Source organism: Erinaceus europaeus, unplaced genomic scaffold (assembly GCF_950295315.1).
Source record: "Erinaceus europaeus unplaced genomic scaffold, mEriEur2.1 scaffold_519, whole genome shotgun sequence".
Classification (NCBI taxonomy): domain Eukaryota; kingdom Metazoa; phylum Chordata; class Mammalia; order Eulipotyphla; family Erinaceidae; genus Erinaceus; species Erinaceus europaeus.
Genome location: NW_026647967.1, coordinates 15,033 through 27,404, shown reverse-complemented (window position 1 = coordinate 27,404; position 12,372 = coordinate 15,033). Strand labels below are relative to the sequence as shown.

Sequence of the window (12,372 nt, the reverse complement as noted above, 5' to 3'; positions counted from 1 at the left end):
GCTCCCCATACTCTGCCTGACACCCCCCTGATACAAATTCGGCCATGGGGGGTTGACCACCACAAACTTTTCACTCAACGCAGGGCAGTCTCTCCGTGAGGAGTCCGCCCAGAACCGAGCGCAGGATTGATCCTGCTACATGAGTGAGCGGTAGAGCCCGGGGCTGCAGGAGAACAGCTGCCTGTGTGTGTGTGTGGCTGTCCCCTCCTCTTTGACTCTTCACTGTCATATTGCCACGGCTGCCTAAGACAGACAGTCAGCAAGCAGGCAAGCTTGGCTCCTCCTCACCATCGACTCCTCCTCCTCTCCCACCCAGCCTCCTGTGCCCTGGCAGTGCCCCCCAGCCCTGTGTCCCCCCCTGGGGGCGAGCTGGAGTGGACAGCAGGCGGTAGGGCAGGCGGGCGGGAGGGCAGAAGGAGGGGGAGGCTGGAGCCAGTCCGTGTGCCTTGCGGGCTCTCAGATGCTGCCGGCCTCCTGCAGAGGCAGCTGTGTTCTCGCTGGTGTTTTGGGGGGGCTGCCCTCGCTCTCCTGGGCTGGCTGCGAGTTCGTTCCAGGAGCGTGCAGGAGGCAGGCTCTCCCATCCCTCCTGGGCACGGCTAGCAGAGCGTGCCTGGCCCCACCACCATGAGCAGCTGCTCCGGGTGCCGCAGGCTGAGCTTCCTGAAATGTGCTCAGACCTTCTTCAAGCTCATCACCGGGACCCTCAGCAAAGGTAGGGACCCCCGGGACCCATGCAGGGCCGACTCTGAGCTCCATCCCTGTGCCTGGTGTGGCTGGAGTGGGAGCTGGGGGTGGGGGGCTGCTCCAGGGCTCAGCTGGCTGAGCCCCCCTGGAACTTTAGCAGAGGTGAGGGGAGGCGTCCCCAGATTGATTCCAGGGGACCGGCTTCTCTCTTTCCTGTGCCTGGAAGGAGGACATAATGTAACTGGAGTTTCAAGAAGTTCCCTGCGCAGGGCTGTGTCTGGCTGATAAGAGAGGCTGGCTGTGGTGGGCCGGGGCTGCCAGAGACTCTGCAGAGCCAGAGGGTGGCAAGGCCGCAGGGATGGATTCCCCCCCCCCCATGCGTGGTGGAGATGGGTGCATCCGGACCTCCACCAGCCCTGGGGCTCCGGGGCATTGGGCTCACCCCTTGGCCACCAGCTCTGGCATCACTGGAGTTCCATTTGTCCTTCTGCTCCCTGCAACTCCTGGGAACCCACCCTCGTGGTCCATTTGTGCAGCTGTTCCAGACCTGAGGTGAACTGGGTGGTCTGTGGGGTCTTCTTCCTGGTCTGGGCTGGGACGCAGGATCTGGCCCTTCCTGGCTCTGTCCCCTGAGGACCAGGCGCTGCAGAGTCTCTGGCAAACTTTCCAGAGATGGCCCGGAGAGACTGAGCACAGCTCACGGTGTGGTGTGGTGTCTCCAGCTCAAGAGAGAGAGAGAGAGAGAGAGAGAGAGAGAGTTTAAATATTCATGCCCTGCTTGGTGAGGAAGTAATGTCTAGGGGAGACATGGAGGCTGCAGCAGGGGGCCGGGGAAGGGGGGGCGGCATGGGGCCCGCCTGGTGGGGACACGGTGGTGTGACGGTGAGGGAATTGTGTGGAGGCTGTGTTGTCACTCTGCATGTCCTGGCTCTGCGGTTCTGTGGTCTGACTGGCGTGCTTGGGGGTTGTGTGGAGGGGCCGCCTCTCCTTCCTGGGCCCTTGTACCCCTGTTCTAGCTCCCCCCTCTCTGAGCTGGGAAGACTCTAACCCCCCACCCCAGGTAGCCCAGGAGATGCACCCCTCCCCAGCTGAAGTCTGCCTGGCAGAAGTCTTGGGGATTTGGGGGTGCCTGAGGCTGGAGGGGAGAGTGGAGGGTTTATGAGTGGCGCAGGGTACTTCCGGAGCCATGGACGTGGGGTGGGAGGACCCGGGCTGCCTCTCCAGGACTGCAGCAGGAAGAGCTCTGAGCCTCAGTTTCCTCTCCTGTCAGCTGTGCCTCTAACTTCTGGCTGTCTTCCTCCCAGCCAACGCCGTCGTAACGAGGGTCCCTGGAAGCTGGGACCTGGGGCTCCTTCACAGGGTGGGGTGCCGTGATGCTACAGGCCAGAGTCAGCCGCCTGTGCTTTTAGCTGACTGCAGAGAAGGGGTTCAGTGCAACCTAGACATGACTGGGGGGGGACAGGAGGAAGAGATCACAGAAGAACATAGTTCAGAGAGGGGGGTGAGTGTGGACATGAGCTAGGGAGAGAGAGAGAGAGAGAGAGAGGGACCCAGAAGAAAGGAGTGAGCAAGGGGCACTCTTTCTTCTGCCCGTCCCTCGAGAGTCATCTCCCCTACGTGTTTGCCCCGGGAGGGGCTCTGCACCTTTTCACTCAACCCCCAGCTTCCAGGAATGGTGCATCTGGTGTGTGGTGGTGGTGGGGGAGTGTCCCAGAGAACCTCTCCCCGCAGAGAAGAGAGTTAGGGGTGGGGGGCAGAGGGAGCAGTCTGGGACTTGTAGCCTTCAGGTAAGACCTCCAGTGAGGCAGCCCCTCAACACACACACACACACACACACACACACACACATGCACACACACACACACACACACACACACACACAATGTCTGTCTCTCGTTTTCTTCCTGGAGCACAGGAGACACATGACATCCTAGGGGCTCCCTGGGACCAGCATTGAGGGTGGGGCAGCATCTGCCCAGCCCCAGCACAGACTCTGTAGCCAGGGCTGGAGGTGCCCAGGATGGGGTAGGGCTAAGCCTCCCCCCTGCAGGAACACCAGTCCTGCTCTGAATAGTTCCCCTCGGCCCTGGTGTTTGCTAAACATTTCCCAATTTTCAAGACCGTGAAAGGAGGATCTGGGCCAGAGGAAACGCCTGTGGTGAGTGGGGGGTGGATAGGAGACGGAGGGCTGGGGAGTCTGGTGAGGTGAGGCCAGCAAGGGGAGAGGGCCGGAGGGAGAGGTTCCAGTGTGAGGTTGGCCCCTGGCTGAACAAACAGCACCTGCTGGGTGACCCCAGGTCTAAGAGTGATCTCACTCTTGCCACCAAGTCCCAGTTTGCGGTTTGCACTCATCTGGCCCTTGTGGAGGTTATTTTCCCAGAGGTGAGAAAGGTCAGGGTGTAGCCTGCCGGCACTGCAGTGGCCATCTGTCTCCCCCGCCTTGACTGCCACCACAGACAGCTGAGCCCTTTGCCCTGATCCAGATTCCCAGTGGCCTGCCCCCCCCCGCCCCCTTGTGCAGAGGAGCTGACCAGGCCCTGCCCACCCCTCACCCTGACCCTGGCTCCCTCTCCCTGGTGCCTTCAGGATCAAATCTCTGCTCTTTCCTGAGGTGCCTGCCGAAGTTGCCCCCTCCCCTCCTGTAGACTCGAGGGGGGGTGGTCTTTCTCATCACCTGCATCTGGTCCCCAGCCCACAGCGGCTGAGTCACTGGTAGCCCAGCGGGTCCCAGTTAATATGAGATGCTGCCCCCCCACCCCGCCCCCAGCCGGGCCTCTCTGTGGGGTCAGTACCTTCCCCACGTGTCTGGTGGGATTCATTCGGGAACATTGCTTGCCTCCCATGTCCCAGAGCTGTGCAAGGAGTGGGGGGTTTGGACTGTCCCATCACGGTGAGAGTTGGTGTGTGATAGAGGGGTGTCTCTCCAGGGTGGGGTCTTATGACCTCATACTTTTGGATTGGGCTGTGGTCTCAGACCAAGAACTGAAATGAATGAATGAATGAATGAATACAAATGTTGCTGAGTATCAGGAATACTTGGGTCTTTATTTAGAAGTTAGGTGACATCTCTGTGGACAGCCGTCAGCCACAGGGAAGAATCTCTTGTTCCTATCGATCAGCCCCGGCTCCGAGTTCTGGCCTTCCACCCTCAGCAGCAGCTGCTGGAGCCTGTGGGCACACTAGGGAGGAACGTCCTGTGTCATATGGACAGACGGATGGGATGGCTTTTCCCAGGACAGGCACCGCCAGGAGGGCCACCAGTGTGTAGCCAGAGGGTGCCAGGGGTGTCCCCAAGAGAGGAGACAGGTGGGCGGAACTCTGACTCCCCCCCCCCCACTTTCAGCCTTGTTTTGCTCAGTGCTATTGAACTGCTCTGAAATTAAGAGTTTCTCTTGCTTAAAGAAGAGACCAGTGGGGCCAGGAGGTGGTGTGCCCAGAGCGCAAGGACCTGCACAAGGATCCAGTTTTGAGCCCCTGTCCCCCACCGGCAGAGGGGGTCGCCTCACCAGCAGAGGAGCAGGTCTGCAGGTGTCTACCTTTCTCTCTCCCTTCTTATTTCCCCCCTCCTCTCTCATTTTCTCTCTGTCCTATCAAATAAAATGGAAAAGGCCACAGGAGCAGTGGATCTGTAGTGCCGGCACCCAGCTCCAGCGATAACTCTGAAGGCAAAATAAATAAATAAATAAATAAATAAGCAAATAAAAAAGAAGAGGCCAGCTGGGTCTGCAGTGGGGGTGGGGGTAGGGGTGCACTGGGTACTCCGTGGGCTGGCCTGATAGCTTCCTTCTCATGGGTGAAACAGAGCGAGAACCCCTCCTTTCAGGAGCCGTTCAGAGAGCGGGTGGGTACAGCTTATAGGGCACCCAGGAGACCCCAGTCCTGTGATCTTGGCTCTCAGCCTGGGGCAGCCTCTCCTCACTTACAGCTGTCTCTGAGCTGCCAGACTCAGACAGACTGCTCTCTGGAGCTAGCTGTCCTCAGCCCCACCAGGAGCTGAGACTGACTTTGGAGCCCTTTCTCACACTGTCTTCCTGGGAACAGCACTTGAGCCCCCGAGCTAGTCAGTCAGTCTCTCTTTTGGTCTCTCTCTCTCTCTCTCTCCTTCTCTCTCCTCTCCTTCTGTCTCTCTCATCTCTCTCTCCTCCTCTGTCCCCCTCTCTCCCCTCTCTGCCCTCTTTCTCCTCTCTCCTCTCTTTCTGTCCCTCTCTCTCTCCTCTCTCCTCTCCTGTCCCTCTCTCCCCCTCCTCTCTCTCTCCTTCTCTCTCCTCTCCTTCTGTCTCTCTCATCTCTCTCTTTTCTCCTCTGTCTCCCTCTCTCCCCTCTCTCTCCTCTCTCTCTCTCCTTCTCTTTCCTCTCCTTCTGTTACTCTCTCTCTCTCCTTCTCTGTCAGAGAAGCCCACATCCTGAAATAGTACCTAAATAAACCCAGAGGCCCAGGGCAGGGGGGCACTTCTCCTTCCAGCACAGTCTGGTTCTCAGCCCCTCAGAAACCCCAGGGCCAGCAGCCAGAGCTGGAGCTGTGTAGGATGGAAGCGCCTTCTCTCTGTGCTTTGGGGACCCATCTGTCACCCCAGAAACAGAGCTTGCAGCCAAGGCCAGCAGGAGAAGGAGTCTCCCCCCTCAGCTTGTCCTGGCCACCATATAGTGTGGCTGTGGGTGGGTAGGAAGGGGGTGACCTCTCAGACTGTCTCCAAGACAGTGCTCTGCATCCCCATCTCCCCTTCCCTGTCTTCCTCTCCATGAGGGCCAGGAGCCCCCTTCAGACCTGCAGACACTGACCTTGAGCTTGGGGCCAGGCTCTGCCTTCCAGCAGCCTGGGCTGTGGTCCAGCTCTGGGCCACCAGCTGCGTGAGGCCTGGCCTGGCTGTCCAGCCACCCCCAGCCACCCCCAGCTGGAGACAGGAAAGCTAGTTACCAAGCAAGGCTGTTTTCTGACTGAATGGAGTTAATTAATCCAACTGACAGGTCCCCAGCCAACAGGGCAGATGCCAGCCCAAACCTGGGGATGGTGGAGGGCAGGACCCTCCTTAGCTCTGTGTCCTGGACACCCCTCCCACCCAGCCTGCTCATCCTCATCCCTGCCCCCTCCTGCTTTGAAAGGAAAGTGATCATTGTCCAGGTGAGCTGGGGTGGGGGCAGTGCCAGGTGTCAAGGGTGTGCGGTCCCCACAGAGCTGGGATCAGAACTCCTCAGGACTGGCAGAGAGGTCCCTGTAGGCACTGTGCTCAGCCTGTCACCACAGAGAGTGGACGCCTTGGACAGCCTCTCCTCACAGCTGACTCAGAGACCTACCATTCTAGAACATTCCTAAAGCTCTCCCGAGCTTGCTTTGCTCATTCCCACCTAGTGCTGAGACGGACTTTGGAGCCATTTCTCAGATTGTCTTCTTGAGGATCTGAGAGAGGCTGAGGGTTCTGCAGGTGTGTCTGCCTGCTGTGCCCATGAGGTCTGTCCAGGACAACCTCCTTTCTGTCTAAAGTGACACGTCCTGGGTTAAGGACCGAGCTTGATGGGCCCAGGTCAGCAAGGCAGTGTGCTCTCCCAACCTCCCCTCTGGGACAGACATGCTGGACTGGGGACCCCCTCGCTGCTCCCCTTCTTACAGGGGTGAGTAGAGAAGTGGCCATGCGAGAGGGGAGTCTGGAGCTGAGATGCTGTGCATGGAACTGACCGTGACACCATGGACCCTGAAGGGTGCAGGGGGCCCTGCCCTGGGACCACCTGACCTACAAGAGGTTCCACTTATGTGAGCCCTCACTTCCAGTCCCTGAGTGTTCCAGGCCCACCTTGAGTGTTGAGGGGTGTGTGAGGGGCAAGCCTCACTATGTGGGGGTCCTGAATGCTGCGCTGGGCCATGAGCAGTAAGTTCAGCCTCACCTCAGGGTGCCCCACCCCCAGTGCCCACATCCCCACCCCAGCTGGGGGAGGGGGCTGCCTGTGAGGTGCTCTAGGATGCACCAGGGCAGAGTGGAGGAGGAAGGAGGACTCCTGCCCCCCACACCCCTGAGACTAGGGACCTCTTTTCCAGGTAACCCCAATACCAGGCAGGAGAGGGAGTGGGAGGTGTCCCTCTTGCTCTGCTCACAGACGTCCCATTAACTCAGGACTACAGGAAGCTGCTCTCTGTGCCAAATAAACAGGCTAGGAATGGCTCTTCTGGCTGGCAGAGGAGGCAGGATGGGGGGTGGCAGGCAGGGCTGGAGGATCAGGATTCCCCCAGCCTCGGGGACCAGAGCTCCACCCCACCCCCAGCTTGCCTGCCCAGGTCTGCCACTTCAGTAATTTGGGGGCTACAGGGCTCTCCCCAGATCCCTGAGAGTTGGGCATCCCCAAGCCTGGAGGTGGTGATGTGAAGAAGCCGCAAAGGCTGCATGGGAAACACCTAGCTGAGCAGACGGTCCAGGTTCAAGGCCTGCCTCTTCCCCAGGATAAGCCAAGCCCTTTCTCACCTGGAGCCTGAGCCTTTGTGCTGGAAAGGGGACCAGAAGCTCCCACAGGATGGAGGGTGCCTGTGACAGGTGCAGCGGCTACCAGAAAAGCCAAGGGCACCCCATGACTTCTCCTCCTGTGACTGAACCAGACAGAAGCTGCAGAGCCTGCAGAAGCCAGGTCACAGGGAGGGCACTCCCAGCCCTTCTCAGGAGCTCGAGAGGCTTCTGCAGGGAGTCCCCTTGACCCAGGATCTCACCTTCTGACTTGGACATCTGCCGTGTCTCACAGCCAAAAGGCCCCCTTTCTACTGTGCGAGGCTGTGCGTGTGTCTGGGGCTCTGGAGGACGACGTTAGTGAATGCTGACTCAGTGTCCCCTGTGCAGTGCCATCAGGCCACAGGGCTGGCGTCTTTCCTGTCCCCATTCCTGCTGTATCCTTCTCAGGCTGTGCAGGAGGCTTCCTCCTGGCTCCGGCTCCTGTCCTGAGGGACCTGGAGAAGAAGGGGTCAGTGCTGGCATGGCTATGGGTGTGGCTGCCCTTCTGTGTGCCCTGTGGACTGTCCCCGGGCCTCTGCCCCCTCACCCCCTGGATTCACACAGACACCTCCTCCCGGCTCATCGGGCAGAGAGAGGCCAGGTGTGCAGGAGATGGCGGGAAGGCTGGCGTTGGCCACTGCCCTGGGCCAGTGTCCCCAATGTGACAGCAGCAGCATGCCTCCCTCCTGGCAGGAGGACAGAGCCAGCCCTGGTTCCCTCTGATGGAGACCACAGAGAGCAGCTGCTTTGGATGGGGGCTTGGGTTCAAATCCAGGGCCTCCCTTGGACCCACCAAGTCAGTGGTCATAGAGTCTTCACATCTCACTGGAGGGTGTGGCCGGCTTCAAGGGTTCTGTCCAGCTGGAGAAGTTTAAGAAACGGTGACAGTAGAAGCACCAGTATGCTGCTCCTGGCACCCACTGTATGCCCACTGTGTCCTGAGCACCTGCACACGGAGCCATCTGCTACCAGCCCCCAAGGATGGATGGCCAGAATCCCAGTGGTCCCCTCCCAATGGGAGAGCTAAGCCCTCAGCTGGGGAGAGCCCCCAGCATGCACCCAGCCCACCCTTGGCAGGGCAGTCCACTGGCAGATGGGCCCTGGGAGTGGATGGAGGGCAGGGGACAGGGGCGTCTGCAGGAAGCAAGGGCAGGCATTCACCCCTCCTTTGCCTCATCCCTGGCCAACCTCCTTTCGTACTGGGAGGAGTGTGTGGTGGCCTGGAACTGAACAGGCCCTGGGGAAGGAGGAGGGGCCTCTGGGCTCCTGTCTGGGAGGCTGGCCTTAGTCTGCTCCAGTTTTCTCTCTGATTAACTGGGGGCCACCTGTGGGGGGAGGACTTTTTGGCAGAGGCAGCCCTGAGTGTGTGTGTGTGTGTGTGTGTGAGTGTGAGTGTGTGTGTGTGTGAGTGTGTGTGTGTGTGTGTGTGAGTGTGTGTGTGTGTGAGTGTGAGTGTGTGTGTGTGTGTATGTCAGAGAGAGAGAGAGAGAGGATGCTGAGAACTCTTTGTTGTCATAACACAGAGCTCGCTATATCTGAGCCATGGGGCACAGGGGCCCCTAAAGATGCTGGTCTCCCTTTTCTGCTGTGCCCTGCACTCACCTCGCTGGACCCCAAAGCTCAGCCTGTCCCTGTCCCTCTGATGTCACAAGGGGTAGACATTGTCACCCCACAGAGTACCTGTGTTTGTGGGGGTCCGTCCAGCCTGGAGCCCCTTGAGTCCCTCCTCTCTGCCTCTCACCTCACAGCAGATGGTCTCACAGAAAGCCCAGCATCCCAGGGCTGTACTAAAGGAAGGGACCCCCCACTCCAGCATAGCCTTTGCTATTGGAACCCAAATGGCTGGATGTGGGGGTCCTCCCTAAACCCTATCCATGGAAGCCCTGACCCTCCACCTGGCTTTGTTTGGAGGGGAGGCCTTAGAGAGGTCATTAAGGCTGACTAGGGTCCTCAGAGTGAGCCCTGATCTCCTGGACAACAGGCTTTTGTGAAAAGAGACCCTCAGAGAGAACACACAGCCAGAGAGAGAGCAGAGGTGCACAGGCTGGGAGCCCAGGACACGTGCACTGTCCCCAGACACCAGCCCACTGCCCCGTGACCTTCAGCCTCCAGAGCCCTGAAAGGAGCAAGCTGCTGTGTCTCCTGTGAGAGTGCTGGGGAAGGGGACCCACAGACTGTTCCCTGTCAGTAAAGAACCTTCATGCCGGGCTAGTGTGGGGATGCCTCTTCCTGGGTGCGTACTCTTCTGGGTTGGAGAGAACTCGACCGGAGCCAGCCTGGGCTGCTACTCACTCAGCGAGGTGGGAGATAGATGACTCAGGAACCAAACACGTGGCGCAAGATAATGTAATGTCTTTATTGATCAGAGAGACAATGCTTTTATAGGATAGAACCCGAAGTGGCAAGTCGGAAACAGAAATGGCTAGGAAACGGGGTGGAGATAGACAAAAGTGGGCTGGGAAGGTATAAACTTCCTTAGCAACTGTTTCGATGGTTTTAACTGGTGGGATTAATGTTACCTTGCAGGCAGGGTGGGTCTCAAAGAAGACAGATCAAAGGAATGGAATGGGTGGGGATCTTTCAAGCAAAACAATAATTATGTAAATAGGCCATACTATCAGCAATGCAGGGTGGAACAGGGGAAGCTGGCTTAATTCCTGACATCTCCCCCTTTCTTTTTATCTGAAGGCCATAATATCAGGAATGCGGGGCATTCTGTGAGGCAGGGAGTCTGATAGAAGGAGGCATACCTTTGGGGTTACTCCTGTCCCTCCTTGCTCAACCTCTTGGTAGAGAGAGAGACTAACAGGATAGAAGCACCCCTCAGGTCAAACCCTGCCAAGCTCAACCACATCCTTGTTGGGCCTTAAAGCCATCCACCCCCACTCCCCACCCCCTGCTCTGCTCCATGCTCCATTGCTGACACTGTGGTCTATTTACATAATCATTGTTTTGCCTGAAAGATTCCCCACCACATTATCCCCTCAGGATAGTACTAATTCCTGCCAGTTAAAACCTTCACAACAGTTGCTAAGGATGCTTCCACCTTCCCAGCATGCCTTTTGCCTCTCTCCACCCCATTTCCTAGCCATTTCCGTTTCTGACGTGCCACTTCCGGTTTTTACCCAATACAACCCACTTCTGTCCCTGGTTTCACTCTCTTTCTCTCCAGCATCCCGACCTGGAGAAGGGCTGGTGTGCAGAGCGGGAGGCGGCCATTGCGGTTTGGTGCCGCGTGGCCTAACCCGCTGTGCTCACACCCAACTCTGGAGTTTCCACATCAGTAAAGAATTGTATGACCACGCCACCACGAGTTCCTTGTGTCTCTCTCTGGCGAAGCTAGCCTGGCACATCCTCACAATTTCCCAACACCTTCATTTATTTTCTATTATGCTACATGCGTGAAAGTTAGGAAATAAGCCCTCGGAACCATTTCTTCAGTGTGCAGTTTGCTGTGTGGCCATCACCACCACCTTCTCCAGGACTCTCCACCATTCCAGATACACTCCTGGGACCAGGCGGTGGTGTGCCTGGTTAAGTGCACATGTTACAGTGCTTAAGGACCCAGGTTCAAGACTCTGGTCCCCAGCTGCAGGGGAAAAGCTTTGAGTAGTGAAGCAGGGCTGCAAGCGTCTCTCTATCTCTTTCTCTCTTTATCTACTCCCTGCTCAGTTTCTCTATCTCTGTCCAAATGCACTCCCCATATCTTGAAAAATCCCACCATGCCTCCTCCCCAGGCCCTGACCACCCTTTTCCTGTCTGTCTCTGTGAATTGGACTCCTGTGGGTTCCCCTGGAAGGGGGAGAGGTGCGCCATATGGTGCTTGACATGTTTCCTGCTTGTTTCTTTGCTCTGTGTGTCAGAATGTTGTTCCTTTTCAAGCCTGAGTAATATTCCATTGCATGTGTGGGCCCCATCAAATGATTCTTCAAGTCCACACAGAGACTTGGGCCGAGAGCAGGCCCAACCCCAGACACCCCCCACCCCCACCATGCTGTGCTTAGTTGTCATGTCTCCTGCCCTACAGGGAGCCCCCTAACTCTCTTGCCTTTGCTCTAAGTTAAGTCTACAGGGGGGTACATGGTCTGGCACAGGGGAGGGGCTCAGTAGGTGGCCAGATGGAGGAAGGAGGAGAGGAAAGAAAGAGATTGGAAGCAAATGAGTACAAGGAGGGAGGGAGGGGGAAGCGTCACTAAACCCTTCTCCCTGATGTCTCTCATGGCCCCTGCTCACTCCTCTCTCTCTTGAGTTCTCCATCCTTCTTTCTTCCCACGCCCTTGAAGCCTTATTCTTTCTTGCTCTCTTAAGTCCTATTGATCATTTCCTGTCTGTCACAGTCACTGTTCTTCCGCCCTCAGAGCTGGCCTTGTCACGGCCCACCTGGCTCTCCTGCCCTTCTTCATTCCTCAGAGACAGAGTCAGTCCCAACCCTGTGACCTAGAAGCCCCGTCTCAGAAACCCCCCCTGCAGCAGCTTGTCAGATGTCAGAGGGACGCACTTAGGCCAGAACCATGGACGACTGGCGGCAAGGCAAATCCAGGGTGAAGGGGCGGTGGGCTCAGCTCATGTGGCCTATCTCTCTAATGTGATCACATGAAAGCTCTAGAAAATTCTTGGGGGGGGCGGGAGGTTTTGCACTGGACTAAGTGCACATAGTGTGAAGCCTAAGGACCACCCAGGGATCCTGGTTTGAGCCTCAGGCTTCCCACCTGCAGCGGGCAGGGGTGGGGTGGGGTGGGGGTGTCACTTCACAAGTGGTGAAGCAGGTCTTCAGGTGTCTTTTTCTCCCCCTCTCTACCTCCCCCTTCACAATTTCTCTCTGTCCTATCCAATAACACGAAGAATAAAAGGGGTCGCCAGGAGCAGTGGATTCATCACAGGCACCAAGCCCCAGCAATAATCTGGGAGGCAAAAAAATAATAATAATTAAAATGAAAAAACTCTCTGGAGGACCACTGAAGAAGCATGAGATGATGTTATTGGCATATTAGTGGAAAAATAGAATTCGGCACGAGGCTTAGTGGGGCCCCGACAGGAATCATTGAGCGTGCAGGAAAAATAGAAGACAAGGCTGCATGGAGCTCCCCGAGCAGACGTTGAGTCCCCAGGGGGCTGAAGAGACAGATGTGCAGAACGTTAACTGGTTTTGAGTCGGGACACGTGGCTCCTCTCTCTGCCGTTCTCTGTGGCGCCCCTCTGGACCCTTTCCCATCAGCTCGTT

The 12,372-nt window shown here is 57.5% G+C and overlaps 1 long non-coding RNA gene across 1 annotated transcript; it reads right to left on the bottom strand.

Annotated features, from left to right (window-relative positions):
- Nucleotides 1-3,719: 3,719 nt before the first annotated feature.
- On the bottom strand, nucleotides 3,720-8,464 carry LOC132536556 (uncharacterized). Its single transcript, XR_009548089.1, has 3 exons — nucleotides 7,720-8,464; nucleotides 7,373-7,606; nucleotides 3,720-3,863 (listed from the first exon to the last, which is right to left on the bottom strand). It is a non-coding gene; the product is annotated as an uncharacterized LOC132536556 (long non-coding RNA).
- Nucleotides 8,465-12,372: the final 3,908 nt, after the last annotated feature.